We start from the raw sequence: 15941 nt of genomic DNA, 5'->3' as shown, positions 1-15941 counted from the left end.
AATCTGTACCTTAATTTTCCATCCAAAGGTACAATACCTCTTCCTTCCTCCTTGTCTAATGGCTGCTGAACTCTTTGAAACTGGGACTGTTTCTTACTGTGTGCTTGTACAGTACCAAGCACACTTGGAGACCTAACTTAGGCAGAGGGAGAAAAGAAAATTTGGGGGGGGGGGGTTGAGTGTGTGCGTGCCCCGCAGGTGGGAAAGTCTGCGGGGAGAGGGGCTGGGGCTGGGACTGGGCAGGGATTGCAAGGGGGTGGAGCAGAGCCAGGCCCGGGTTGTTGCCCAGTGCTGGCACCAATGAACCCACTGCTGCCCAGCCTGGCATCGGCCCCAGCCGCCTCCCAGCACTGGCACCGCGCTGTGCGGTGGGCCTTAGGCTTGGCTGCATCACTGGGTTGGAGGGGCCGGAGCACCCAGGACCCCCGCACCAGCCCTACCAGGCCCGCTCCGCTGGGATGGGACAGCGCGTGGGATGGAGGTGCAGCTGGTGTGGGGAGGGGGAGGTGGCTCCTGCTGCTGCATGCATCCCAGGAGGTATGGGGGGGTGCATGCCCCCAATCTGCATGGGGCAGGGCAGCTGCTGTGGGCTGGGGCTGAGGCGGCACTAGGCTCTTACCAGCGGGGGGATGGGTGTGCTATGTTGGGGGGTGGGTAGCGGTGGTGGTGGGACTGGGGTAAGGGGGGCTATGGTGAATCTTGGGGTGGCTGCAGCTGACCCCCCCCAACCTGTAGCCTCCCTCCCAGCACCACTGCCCCCTGGCCCCAGTGTAGCATGCCCCCCCTCCTGCTGGGAAGAGCCCAGTGCAGTCCTGGCCCTAGCCTGCAGTGGCAGGCCACCTTGCCCCATGCAGATTGGGGGCGGTGTCCCCCATGCCTCCTGGGGTGCATGCAGCAGCAGGAACAATGCCTCCTGGATGAGCTGCTCACGGCTCAGTCCTGTAGGTTCCTTGCAGCCCTACTGCTGCCCCATGTTTGGCGGGGCTAAGACCTGCTAGCCGCCCCCCTTCTGCTGCCTATGAGGCCTAATATTAGCTGGGCCTTTAAGGAACTATTCTAATACAAACAGTGATGGTGTTAATAGGGGCCAGGCTCTCTCAGTGAGTGACACTTTGTTGCTTTATTAGACCCATTTATTTCAATAGGACTTCAGGCAGAGTTGTGTGCTATTTAGCCTGAGTAAAGGTATTGAATCTGAACCCCCTAAAAACCAAGAGACTACTGGCAGACATATATTTTTTGGATCTTAGCAGGTGTTTGTTGCTATTTAAATAAATAATAATCAAATAAAAATGGTCTACTGCCTACTTGAGGGAGTGTTCCATCTTCAGAGTGGCTTGCAGTGATTTAGCTATTAAGGTTAATACTCATCTTCCTGCTGTCTGTTGAAACTCTCAGCTAGGCAAGTGCAAATAGCTTAGCCGGTAGTTTTAAAGGTCATTGTGCAAGAAAAAAAATAAGGATCATACACTGCTCATGGAAATGTCCTTAGTAATCACTGCCTGCTTAAAGGAGGAGTGGGTGAGGGACTCCTGGAACATTTATTTCTTCATGCTGATAGTTTTGCGACAGGGCTTGAATTTGGCAGATCTAACTGTGTGAGGTTGTATCCTCCTTTTATCTATGGCTTTTCCTACAATTTATTTCCTGGCTTGTGGTGGCGCTCTCTGGCATCTGAGCTGTAGTTACTGCTCACCTTCCATTCCAGGGCTTTTCTCTCCTCCTACACCATCCATGGCCTTTTCAGTCTTGTCATCACTGGCAATATGGCTTTGTTTCACTTGATGAGCAGGTGAGACACATTTCTCCCAAATTGTCAACCATGCTGCTTCAATGCTTAGTCATCAGACAGGATGGACATGGAAGTGGCTCTCAGTTTCTTTCCATTATTAGTTTTTCTTCAATGCTTATATTTACACTGACATTTTCAAAGCAGTCCACTCACTGTGGATGCTTAACTTAAGGAAACTTAGGCTTCATTTTCAGAGATGTTGAGCACCACAACTTCAATCAGAATATGTGCTAAGATGCTCAGCACTTTCTGAAAATGAAGCCAGTGGAAATCTCAAATGGACCATCCAAAACATAAAGTACTTTTAACCAGTGAATATCTTACTAGAATTTAATCTAAGACCATTACTTTCATGATCCATCTGACCAGCTGCAGCATTCAGGAACATAAGGACTCCTTCAAGTCAGTCAGCAAGGCAGGGTAGTTTGGTAGCTGTTAGGGCTGTGCGAAATTTTGCCGGCCATTTCATTTAGTTTCAGATTCAGACATTCTGATGGTTGAAACACTGAATCCAAAATGAAATGCAGGGCTCCGAAATGGCTCCAAAGTGAAACAGGCCATCCAAAATGATTTGGATGTTTCTGAAATTTTTTGGATGTTTCAGAGCTGTTTCGGAGGCAGGCTTGCAGGGAAAGAGGGAAGGGATGGAGGGTGGGGGGGAAGGACTGCTCTAATATTGACATCTGTAGCTGGCCAGTGACAATGATCTGTCCCTGAGGTCCCTTCCAATCTCAGAGTTCTCGGGGGTCGGAACAGTGAAGCAGCTTAAAAGGCTGTATTTGTGAACTGAGCTTGCCATTTTGCAGCTGCATCTGTCTCGGCAGGAGCAGCAGAGACTGAGAGCACTGCAGCATAACTCTGTAAGCTTGCAGCTTGGTAGTGCCTTGCTACCAAGTTGTAGCCATTTTATTTACCAATACTTTCCTATTTATTTACCCTTGCCTACCCTTCCCCCAAATCCTGTTATTTGTTCTTATTTCTCCCCCCCACGCCCCCAAACAAAAAGAAAGCAGGGCTTTGCCTGGAAAGCATTCAATACACATAGTTTTAATTTTATTACACACACAGTCACACACAGATTTGTGTCCAGCACATGAAATATGAAGCATGCTGGAAACACAGGTACCAAGTCTTCTGGCTGGGGAGGGAGAGGGGGCAGAGGGAGAGCTGTAAGTTCACCACTCCCAAACTTAGATGCAGCCTCTTCCCTAGCACTAGCAGGCATAAGGCTTCTTCTGGCACTAGTGGCAGCAAGGAGGTGGGACCACTGACTGCATCTGCACCCCCTCCAATAACACCAGCCATAATAATACCTGCCAGCACCACCAGCATGACAAGCAGTACCAGCATATCATTGACAGTCTCCTCCACCCACATTTCAGTTCCCAGCCTGAGTCTTCCAGTACCAGAGGAGGAGCTGGAACTGGAAGCAGGGGACCTGAGCATCCTAGCAAAAATAATTATGGATGCTGAGGGGGAATCTGAGTTTGTGCTTCACACCCCTCAAAGTTCCCCTAGAGCCAGATTTTCTTCCCTGGAAGGCACTTTGGAGGAGGTTGAGGTAGATGTTGTAGAGGCAAGTGGATCAGATGAGTCCACTCCTCTTATTGTTGTGCCTCTGCCTGCTGAGGAGGGGTATGAGGGACAGGCAGGATCCACACCCGCACCCCAGAAGTGAGGGGGTAGTGTTGTGTGGGATCATTTTGAGATGATCCCAAGTATGCTATCTGTCTGCACTGCCGATGTAAGACAACACTGCTGGCTTCTATTGGCCTGGGCTGCTGAGGTCAGAAAGGCTATATAAGGACCTGGTCCAAGAAGAAGAAGGGTAGAAGCCATTTTTCCAGCATGGCACAAGCATCAGGACACGGAGGGAGTCTGATCCATCTGAAACGCTCTCTCTCTGGAAATCTCTGAGCCAGATCTCTACCATCTTCTGAATGATACTTGTAAGTATTTCTAGAGACCTAGTCAGCTCACAGTGATGCATTTGCATATCAAATGGCTACATCAGCCAGACTGTTTTGCTCAATGGTAAGCCCTTGATAGTGCTCTACCTCTTACCCTATTCTACCTCATCCAGTCAGGAGCAATAAACTTCTCCTTTGTGACTGGTGTAGGAGACTTATTGAGGGGTGGGTTTAATTATGCGTAGGAGACCCCTTGGGTCTGCAGACTAAGGGAAACTATCTTTTTTTTTTTTTGGCCCTTGACTTGGGGAGGTATCCCAAGTTCTTGTATTGGGTCGAGTACCCGGAGGACTATTAGGCCTGTGTTTCCCTGAGGATACAGGACCTAGACAGTCACTTCTCAGGGTGGTGGCATCACACGTTACCCCTGGACTCTGCTGTGGGGCTTGAAAGGGGGTCTGCCAGGTCTTAGTTACCCCCGGAGAGACACGTGGAGTCCGGAAGGTGGATGGGCATAGTGAGGTGGGAGGCTCAATGCAGGAGCTCCTTCTACTGGCCCGCCACAGATAGAGGTGCTGGTGAACAGAGTCAGGGAGGCAGAAGGGCAGAGGCGAGGGGCTGTGGAAGAGGGGGATCCACTTTCCCGTTTCAGCACTCCCAGCACCAGCCAGTCTCCTCCATGCAAGCCACTGCCAATGTGTGTGGCTTCCACGCTGGGGTCCCAGATGCACTAGGCCCCAGGCTTGGGCAAGTAGCACTGAGGATTCAGTGGTTACATATCTTGCCAAGGATGTGGAGCCACTAGACTGTGACTCCTTGACCTATCCGGCAAGCCACAGCCAGATGTGGCTGGATCTGGCCACGGTTGCCTGGGAACATCTGTCCTGTCCACCAACTAGTGTTCCAAGTGAAAGGGGGATGTTGTGACACCTCATGACATGTTCTTGGGTCCTGGTTTGTTGGAGAAGCTGGTGTTCCTCAAGGTGAACCATCTGCTGCTGGGGTTCCCCAAACTCCAGGTGCATGAGTGCCACCCTCCTCACTCCATCTTTACCTATTTCCCTTTTTAAAAACCATTTAATGCCCTGCTCTCAGAGCTGGAGGTGGCACTCACTGCATCACCAGCCAGCAGGGAAAGAACATGTCCCTGCTGAGCTCCCATGCCAGGGCGAACTTGGAGGTATGGGCTGGGGTTATGGGGAAGAAGGAGCCCCTTGTAGATGCAGAAACTCATGGACTCAATATAGACATTGGATTTATGACACACTACAACCTGCCTGGATATCTGACTCCCCAGGTAGCAGGTACCTCCACTTTTACCTGCTACATCTTCCTTCCCCCCTACCTCAGCCTCTTTCTCAGTGCCTGATGCCTCAATTTACATTTTCACTAACTGGCTTCCTTGCCTGCATTGCATGCCAGCCTTTGGCTTCTTTATTACTCCTTATATCCAGGAAGAGCACACACATCAACTAGATGCATCCTCAGCCCGATGAAGGGTATTTAAATCTGAAAGCTTGTAAAGAAGAATTTCTCCAACTGTTTAGTTGGTCTAATAAAAGATATCAGACTGACCCAAAGAACCTTGTCTGCTAGTCCCATGTCCTTATACCAACATGGCTACAACCTACACCTCCAGCACCTGTCCCCAGTCAGCTGACTGGAAGAATGCCAGGCAAAAGAATTCTCTGGCAGCTGCTGGAGAAGAAGCTCCTGCAGGAAGTGAAAGAAAGCTCTGTGACAGTTTGGCTGCCTGAGATGCTGCTGGTGCTATTGTGCTGCTAACTAAGTTATTATTGCATGTTGTTATTTAAAGTGGTGGACCAGACAGGCTGTACGGGTGGAGGAGCCCTCATTGGGGCACACTACCGTGTCATGTAGAGGCTTCAGCGCCAGTGAGGGCACACCTTAACATACACACAGCTTGAGGTGCAGTTTCCCAGAAACCCCTGTACCTATCCCCTTGAAACTTGGCAGACATCATGGCCTAAGAAGGGTCTAGCAGCTCTGCAAGTTTCATCTGAATCAGGCAAGAAATGAAAAAGTTATAGGCAGTTTTGTGACTCTGTATTATAGCCTATGGCTGAAACATTATTGAAATTCCAAAAGTTTTAGCCAAAATGAAACAGGACAGTGATTTGAAACAAAATGAATCGCTCTGAAATGCCAAATCCAAATCAAAGTGAAATGCAGGTATTTTGCACAGTCCTAGTAGCTATATACCTGTATCAGCTTCACCTTAAATACTTTGTTTTTCATTGCTGCTCCAGAAGCTATTTCTCTCTTACTTTCTTAGTTTCACTGTTACATCCAGTGCACATAGTACGAGGTTTGAGAGAGAGGTTGGCAATTTCTGTAGATGCATTGCCTATTCTTGAATCTATCTGCCAGAAATGAAATGTGGGGTTTTTATATGAAGCAGAACTTCTAATGCCTGTGATCAGTAGAATTTAATTCATAATTCTTTCTCTGTTGTTCCTGAATGCCAGCTTTCCTTCTGTCTTTTTTCAGTTGCTGTATTGTGACTTCATGAAGGATGAGGGTACAGTCACTACTTTCAGAAACATCTCTGAGCTAGGCATTTAGCAGCATCTCTAAAAGCTTTCTCTCTCAGAAGAGTGGAAACATATTCTTAGGCTCATTACTGTAGCCTTTAGAGAGGGGAGAGAGAGAGAATCCTATTCACTCTCACTGTTTCCAAACAATACAAAAAGGCAGAGCACTCATGTATATGCATGTACCAAACTGCTGTAAGAAATAGAATAGGAGAAATCCTAGTGACCTGCTATGTACTCTGTAGTCCTAGTTTTCCTCACACTATCACTCATGCACAGAGTTGTGTGGTGAAATGAAAGTGACTTTTGAAATCTTCTTTCTTCCTTTTTTTACTGTGAAATTTCTGAATGGTTTTATTGAGTGTGATCATTGTTGGTGTTTTCTTTGTGCCTGGGGTAATTTCTGTGTCAAGAGTCTTTTGTCTGTGCTTTCAGTTTGTATAGTCATTGTCCTTTCCTGACACTAACCTTTTCTCTAGAATTGGATGGTCTGCAGAATATTCAAGATACTGAGGAGCCAGGCTGGAAGAAGGCTCTAGAGAAGAAATGGCAATGGCACTGAAAGCTCTTGGAGTATGGAGTTAAAAAGGCTTAAAAGACTCATTTGAATAGGCATCCACAAATTCCCATGTGCATCAGAACTGCTTCGTTTTGCCAAATTGAGTCATAAATCTTATGAGGAGAGACTTTGTCCTGTGAGATTTCCAAACTTTTCTGCTTCTGCTCCACATGGGAATATTACAGAATCCTGTGGTACAGGGAACTTTTCATCCCAGCTAGAACCTCAAAGGAGTATCAGAACTTGTAAATATGCTGTAGAAAGCAATTCTGCTTTGACAGAGTGGGATCTAGGGCAGGTTTCCCTCCCCTTGACTTTCTCTGATTACCTTGATAAAATGAATGGGGAAATGATCTGAATTTGAAGCTCCAGAAAAGTTCATGTCATGTTGAATGACGGTTTGAGCCAGTTTTTATTCTTATTTAAAACAGCATGACCAGCTCTAGAAAAATGAGCTCAGAGAAATGTTCTCAGCACAGTGGTGATCTACAGCAAACATGCTGCTCCTGAAAGTCTCATGCATGTGCCTATTTTTATGCACTAGGAAAGCTCTATTAGAGTCATTAGCAGAGCCTGTGGAGTGTGAAGTTAAGCAAGTGTGTAAGACTTTGCAGGATTGGAGCCTAATGAATGTTATTTTATAATTCTCTTTTTAGTTTGAAAACCTCACATTCAGTGTGACAGATGGGAACAACATGGCTGTTTTTGCACTGTATCTGCTGTTTGATATATATGGAGCTCAGCTAATATTCTTTTGGAATTCAGTCTTCAGAACATGCTCTGTAAGTAAATTAATGCAATGGCTGGGGGCTTCCGTAAATATTCACTGCTCTCCCAGAAGAGAGATGTTGTATGGAATGTGTGGCAGGGCACCGTAGGTGCCCGCCACTAAGGGCTTGATGCTGGCAGCCACCAGGTGCCTGATGAGGGCAGTCATTTTGGACCTAGGGCTGGCCATATAAACAGGGCAGTTTTGCTGCTGGATGTGAGGCAATGATATTGCCTGGCTGCAGGTATCATTTGGAGGTAACGGAGGAGCTGCAGGGGATGGTCAGGAGGCTCCTGGTTCTGGGCATGACCTAAAACTGCACCCTGCCAGGAGTGGGTGGCCTGGTGGGGCTCTCAGTGGTATGGGAGCTCCCAGAAAATGCCAGGCCAGTTATCACCCTTGTGAAAGGTGGGTAGGGGTGCCTTAACCCTAGCCCTCACAACCAGGTGGGTTTGTATTCCATCAGAGGTAGTTGCAGGGGTGCAAGCCCTGAGGAAGAGAGTGGGAGCCAGGTACGGCCGAGGCTGCCTGAGCCCTGCGGGGGTGCAAGACCCTGAGAGAGAGATTTGGGGCCAGGCATGGCTATGGCCACCTGAGCCCACCAGGGAGCAAACCCCTCTCCCCCCCAGAGCCCCAGTGAAGGGGGCTGAGACTGGTAGTCCCAGTGAGGGGCAGTGTGCTAGCCCCAAGGGAGGGGCAGAGTAATGGAGCTTCTGTGGGGGGGTAGCCCCTAGTAGGCAGAGATCTGAAGCCCCAGTGAGGGGGGTGATGTGGAGCCCCAAGCAAAGGGATCAGGCCCAGGTAAGTCTCCGGACGCCTGAGGCTGAGATTCAGGCCAGGGGCCGAGTGAACGGGGGGCTCAGCCCCAGAGCAAGAGAGGTGAGTCTTGACCCTGATAAGTCCTTCACAGCTGCGAGGCACAGTGGGTCGAAAGTAACATCCAGAGTAGCACCATGACCTGCTGCCCCGGGGGGGTGGGGGGGAGGAATGAGATTCCCCTGTGAGACCCTGGGGCACCAGTCATGGTGTGAGGTACCCCAGTTCCCCATGTTCAAGAAGGGGAACCCGGAGAGAGTGTGGGCTAGTGAGGCCAGAGGTGGAGTGCTCCCTTGACTGGCCCATGCTGGGGCCAGTACCGAGAAGGTCAAAAGGGTCAGGTACCCACTGCAAGGGGAACCCAGAGTCATGGGCCTGGGACCCTGCCTATGTATGTCTGAAGGTCTTGAGTAGGGACATACCCGAGAGGCGAGCCAGCTACGTGGAGCTTGGCAGCCTGGATGAAGGTGGCATAGGCTGCTGGAGCGGGGGGACCAAAGGAGGGTCCTAGGAGGAGGATTCTGAAGCCTAGTGTGGGGCTGGTGTGCTTGTAACATCTGGATGCCAACTGCGAGGCTTGGGCTGTGGTTTAGGGGAGGATCGGAGCTGCAATTAGTGTTCCCTGGCATTGGGGCAAGAAATGGGCAGCATCCCGCTTAATCAACATCTTCTCATTAATTTTCCAGCAAGTCATGGCAGGTGAGACAGGTAGGTGGCATGCCCGTAGGCAGGTGGGAGGCTGGCGATGGCTAGCCTGAGAGAATCCCACTTTGCCACAGAATGTAGCTAGAATACAGGAATTGAGAATAAATCAGAATAGGTGTTATTTGAAAAAGAAATTAACTGCATCATCAGTGATGATGCAATTAAGCACATAATGATCCGTGTTGCACCTCAAGGAGCTTTTATTTTATAAATTGTAGTTTGTGTGTGTGTGTGTGTGTGTGTGTGTGTGTATATATATATACACACACACTTTTATAATATAACAGTTTACACAGAATCTTTATATGGAGTACATTCCACATATGAAGAGGTATTAGAAATGTCGTCTTCTCATTTGCAATCACCTGTTTTAATCTCCTTAGCATGGATTGTTCTTATGTTAGAGATTAGGAAGGCCAGACTACAGCATATGGGTTTTTCTCTTTTGCTTCAGCTGTAAGCGCTGTCCAGTATTTGGCATGGGAGACTGAAAACCCAGTTTGTATCTGGGATTTTTTTTCCCTCTAATAAAAGAAACAGTTAATTTCTCTTCTCCTCTGCATTGGATTTCCTTGGAAGAGGTCACTTTAAATTTCCTCCCTGGCTTGTCCTGCCGTGGCAGAGTGCAGAGTTGCATCTGCCTGTCACGTTTTGTTAGTGTTTGTTGGGTACCAGGCCTTGCCATCCCAAGCAGATTTGGCATATCAGGCAAATGAAGTAGTTGAATGTGAAAATGGAAAAGTTGCAGTTTTCCAGGTAATGGGCTGGAGAAGCATCTGCCTCAAAAGGGATCAGAAGAATGTTTGTCTGCAGGGGCATAGAAACAGCTTATAAGGGGCTGATTGATGTCAGTGGAAAGCCTTACACAGACTACTGGGCACCGAGTCATGCCCTAAAACATCATTTTATTTGGGGCAATGTCAGATCCATCTCAACAGAACATGTAATGTTAGTATCAGCCTGTCTCTTTCTATCTGGATACTTAGCTCATTATTTAAGTCACTTTCCTGTCTATATTCCTATTTTCCTCTTCTGAGCAACAGTGAATGGCTTTCTAGATGTCTTTTGAGACCTGGAAATGAAATTAGAATACAGGGGATATAGGAAACATAGCTGTTGCTCTGCCACACAGGTATTTTGGAGAAAGAAAAAGCTTTGCTACCTTCAGTCAGATCTGCAAAGGGCAAAAGAAATGGGCAGCGTTCCTCTCATTTAAAGTAAAACCTGATGGAATTCTTCTACTTTAGAAGTATTTTCACTGCCCCTTTAGGAGTGCCATGAACTTGAAACATCTACCCGCTGATGCGCCTGCCAGAACTGTGATAGTTTCTTGCTATCTATTGTGTCCCTTTGGGGAAATTTTCTCAAAGCCCCCTGTGAGTAAGATAAGGAAAGTTAAGGAAACTGCATTAAAAATGGGTTATTTATAGGGGTAGGATTGGGAATAGCTAGTGAGAAACACAGCTTGCATGTTAGAAGTTCTCTTCTTTCATGAGTTCTGTAACTGTTCTTCTATAGCCATTTCAAATCTCTCCCTCTCTGTTCCTTGCTCTCTCCTGCTCTCAAATGCACACATGCATCTCTCCCTGTATTACAGTAATAAGTTGGGCCCCCAATTAGGAAAGCATCCTTATGTACAGTGTTAGTTAATTATGTTTTAACTTTTTAAGCATGTGTTCACACACAGTCTCTGCTAAAGATTGTGTTAAGCACAGGTTTAAGCATTTTTTTTTAAAATGATGTTGCAGTCTTGTAAAAGACTGACCAATGACCGTTGGACTCTAATATTATGGTTTCTTTTTGTGCTACTCCAATAACATTGTTCATGAGACAAATTGCAATAAATGATGCAGACCCCAAATAATGCCTTTTCAGAGACTGGTAATCTCATTGCTTGTAGCTCATGCACAATACATGAGCCATGTGAGATCAGCCTTAGGTGCTACTGTGAGACAAATAATTAATAAAAATCAAATTGCCACCAATAATGTATTTAAAAAGTAATAGAGAGCAAACAAATGCAACTGCAAACAATTTTGCTTTTCCAGGAGTTAGAATTAACTATCAATTTTTCAGTGAATATTCACTTGAGTAGCAAATGAATTATTTTGTCTGCATTCATGCCCATTTTGCATCTCATGAATATTTTGCAGGAGTTTACTTGCAAAGAAAAGTGAATTTTAAGGGTATATTTGGAAGATGAATTTTGAGCTCTTACAACTGTTGACAATGGAAACCAGGGAAACGGAGAATAGAAACCAGCCAATCAGGGAACAGAAACTTACTTTGTGACCAACACATGCGATTAAAGCTAACTTTTACAGTTTAAATGGCAAATACTTTCAGCCTTTGCAAACAACCTACAGACCAAGAGTTTTATTTAGGCTAAATAAGAAATTAGAAAAAAAATTAGAAACCGCTTATTAGGGCTGTGCAAAACGACACCATTCCATTTTGACTTCTGTTTTGACATTGCGATGGAATAGTGTTTCTTTTTGAATTTTGGTTTGATTTGAAGCCACTGTTCCATTTCATTTCACTGTTTTGACACTCTTTTGACATTTTGCCCATAGGCTATAATGAACAAGCACAAAACAGCCTATAACTTTATCATTTCTTGCCTGATTTGGATGAGACCTGCAGAGATGGTAGCTGCTTCTGGAGCCATGAAGTCTGCTAAGCTTCAAGGAGATGGGTATAGGGGTTTCTGGGAAACTGCACCTCAAAGTCTTGAAAGCAAAACTCATCACTTGTAGGTATGATGGCACAGGAGGGTGAAAACTGCAGGGAAGGTAGCCACTACTCAGGCCACAAAGTGTGCCAAGTTTCAAGGAGATAGGTGCAGGGGTTTCTGGGAAACTGCACCTCAGGCTGCTGACGGGCAAAACTCGTGACATGGGTGCTTGTGTGACTGTGTCTGTGTTAGGGCAGAGAGGGGAGAAAACTGCGGGGATAGCCATCCCTTCTGAGGCCCCAAAGCCTGCCAGCTTTCAAGGATACAAAGCAGGCAAGAAAGCCAGTCAGTGAAAATGGAAATAAGGACATCAGGGAGTGAGGGACAAGCCCCAGGCAAGTCCAAGCACTTCATTTGGACTGTCCCTTATTACAATCAATCAGACCCCAGTCTTCTTAGCCACAAACTCTCCTTTAGTTTGTGGCCATTATTTCTAGTAACCCTGAGGGGCGCCCTAATATGTTCTATTCCCTGTTGAGCCCCATGATGAGTTTGTAGACAGCCACAAGATCACCTTTCAGCCTTCTATTTCAGAGGCTGAAGAGATTCAGGTTCCTCAGTCTGTCTTCATAGGATCTTGCCTGCAGGCCCTCAACCATATGAGTAGCCCTTCTCTGAACCCTCTCAAGGTTATCCACATCCCTCTTGAAGTGTGGTGCCCAAGACTGGATGCAGTACTCCAGCTGCAGCCTGACCAGTGTCACATAGAGAGGAAGTATCACCTCTCTAGACCTGCTTGTGATGCACCTACTAATGCAAGAAATCATGTGGTTAGCCTTACTTATTACCTTGTCACATTAGTGACTCGTGTACATTTTTGTGTCAACCAAGACTCTAGATCCCTTTCCACTGCCATGGTACTCAGAATGGTACTTCCCAGTCTATAGGTGCATTGGAGATTCTTTCTCCCCAGGTGCAGCACCTTGTACTTATCCGTGTTAAATTGCATCCTATTCTGATTCACCCACTTCCCCAGTCTATCCAAATCTGCCTGGATTCACTCCCTGCCCTCCAGTGTATTTACTGTACCCCATAGTTAGGTGTCGTCTGTGGATTTGTACAGAGTGCTTTCAACCCCCTCATCCAAATCACTGATGAAGATATTGAACAGCACTGGTCCAAGGACAGAGCCCTGGGGATCAACACTGCCCACATCTATCCAGGGAGAAAGTGCCCCCATCCGCCACCACTCTCTGGGTGCGTCCCATAAGCCAGTTTTTCACCAACCTTACTATGAAAAAATCCACTCAGTTTTCTTGTAAGAATTGGGTGTGACATTGTGTCAAAAGCCTTTTTAATGTCCAAGTAAATGACATCTATCTCTACCCCTGCATCTAAGCACTTCGTGACCTGGTCATAAAAAGAGACCAGGTTAGTCGGGCAGGATCTGCCTTCTATAAACCAATGTTGGTTGCCCCTTAACATTGTATTACCCACTGACCCCCACACAAATCTGATCCTTTATGATGTTCTCTAAGGTCTTGCCAAGAATAGAGGTGAGGTTAATCGGCCTATAATTACCTGGGTCCTCCTTCCTCCCCTTCTTGAAAATAGGGACCACATTGGCCCCTTTCCAGTCTTCTGGGACCTGTCAGATGAAGTTGGCATCACAGACTGCCTTGACCATATTGGCCCCATTTTTGGTGACCATGAACCTGCGGGCGAACTTGTCTGGCCCAGCAAGCCACCCCTATACCAAGCAGTTCATGGCCCCTCATGATCTTTGTTGTTGTGTGGGACTTATATGTTACCTCGGCTTGAAGGAGAGCCCACTGATGGCCTGACCGGTCACACCAGTGCTCTGTGAGTGAGAGGTAGGTGTGATCGCCACCCTGGCTGCTCCAGATGTCCAAGGTGAAGTGTAAGGCCACCTGCAGACCTGCCTTGCACAGCTCCTCCCTCAAGTACTCCCTGCATGCCTCATACAGGGAGGGCACCACCATCCTGCTGAAAGTGGTGTGTGCGGGCAGTTGGTAGGATAGGGGTACGAGTGCCATGAGCCACCTGAACCCTGGCTGCTCAATTAGGGAGAATGGCTGGCCATCAACAGCAATGCCTTGGATGATCTTGCTCGCCCTTGCAACATGCCCCACTTTCTGTCCGCCTTTCCCCCACTGTTCCAGGGTGGCCTGCCTTTGCTTTGGGGAGACAGGGGCTTTGGAGTGAGAGGAGGACTTCCCTTTGGGTATGCTCCTGCTGGTGCCATGTTTAGGAGGAGCAAGGCTAGGCTAGCAAGTAGGAAATCCTTCAGAAGATCACTGCTATAGCCTTCGTTGTCTGACACTGAACTGCTGGAACACACAGTATGACTGACACCAGGGCAGAAAGCAGGGAAGTTCAAATGATGCTGCCTTTTACACTGTTTTTCCATCCCTCCCCCAGAGCACTGGGACTGGAAGGGACTTCAGGGAAGGATCACAGTCACTTGCCAGCTACACAGTCAATGTGAGAACAGTTCTTCCCCCTGCGTCTCCTTACTTTCTGTTTCCCTGCAGGCAAGCTCAGATTGAGTTTTAAAACTTGAGACCGTTTCAAAGCCCTCTGTTTCATTTTGATTTTGCTGTTTCGAGTTTGAAACAAGTCAAAAACAGCAGCAAAACAAAATAGCCAGTGAAATTTTGCACAGCCCTACCATTTAAACAATTCATAGATACAAAATTCTCATTGAAAATTTAAGTAAATGGTACTTCAAGGAAGTTTATAAAAACTACTTTCTGGGACATATTTCTCAAAGTATCATCAACAAAATAAGAAGACTATTATAGTTGAAGTTCAGGAGTTGAGACCCTGCAGCATGGCAGTTATGTCTCCCTGTGTAACGTGTATACAAGTTTTTACTGGAGGCTACCTCTCCAAGCAGGTTTGCGAATTCAAGGATTTTTTTTTCCAACAACCTGCAAGCTTCTTACTGATAAGTAAACATTCTCTTTTAGTGATGCACATTTTTACTAATATATGTTTTCTGTAATGTAAATGTAACTCTTCTGCCAGGACCTGCTGTACTACCAGGCTCCAGTTAGAAGGGCTGGGTTCAAGTTTAGGGGTTTAGCACCACCCATACTGAAAAAGTAAACAAAGTTTGGTAGTCAAAAATAATTTGCAGTAAAAATATTTTCTGTGGTTGACAATCCTGTTTGACTGCAGCAGTGGGTTTAAATAGGGTTGCCCCTACTCACCCCTGCACCCTGATGTTTCTGACCATATGCTACACCATATCACCTCCTCTCCCAGCCTGCCCTTCTTTCCCCAGCTTTACCCCTGCTGGCCCTGCACTCCCCATCCTAGCAGAGACCTGTGACCCAGCATTATTATAGGCAGCCAGTGGGATGTAGCAGCAGAAGCAGCACAGGCTTGGTGGGACAGATCTGCAAACCACAGAGAGAGCTCCCTGCAGGATGCTGCACTCCCTCTTGGACACCAGGACTAAGTACAGATAGTCAAAAAGCCCGAGGCTAAATCAGTTCAGTCTTTTCAGGTTAGTCTAAGTTGCAGAGATTGAACTGATTTGCAAGTGAACAGGCATTCACTTTTGATTCAGGAAATGCAGACACATGCCCTCAGTGGCTCAAGCCAGAAGGCAGGGGGTGCTAGAATACACCTGACAGCTTGGCAGCTCCAAGGGTTTTCCCTGCTCCCTGCTTCAGTGGAGGGGGCATGGCCAGGCCCCAGCTTAGAGCTAACTTGAGGGTCTGCCTGGGTGGCAGGGGGAGGGAGCAGTGCCTGCCAGGCTGAGGAGGGGGCGGGTGGGGAAGACGGTAGTGGCACTGAATTCATAAAAGCTTGAACAAGAATAGTCCTTTTTCTGAAGTGAGCATGTATTGAACAGAAGGGAACAACCCTGTGGACTCTTGCTGGCTGTCATCATAGGTTACAAACCCAGAGGCACCTGGAAGCAGGAAGAGGAAGTGATAAGCGGCCCTGCAGAGTTCTGCTCCTGTGGGTTTGGACTGCAAATCCCAGAGACCTTGGGGGCAGCAGGAAGAGGAAGTGAACACACAGCCTATGCTGGAGGACTCTGATTTGACTTGAACCAGGAAGGGGTCTGGGACAGAATTTTCATAAACTGGTTTGACCTAAATCAGTTAAGTCTGATATTACAGT

This window comes from Crocodylus siamensis, chromosome 8, assembly GCF_052110815.1.
Source record: "Crocodylus siamensis isolate JL-2025a chromosome 8, ASM5211081v1, whole genome shotgun sequence".
In the NCBI taxonomy this organism is placed as follows: Eukaryota; Metazoa; Chordata; order Crocodylia; family Crocodylidae; genus Crocodylus; species Crocodylus siamensis.
This window is presented reverse-complemented; position numbering follows the sequence as displayed.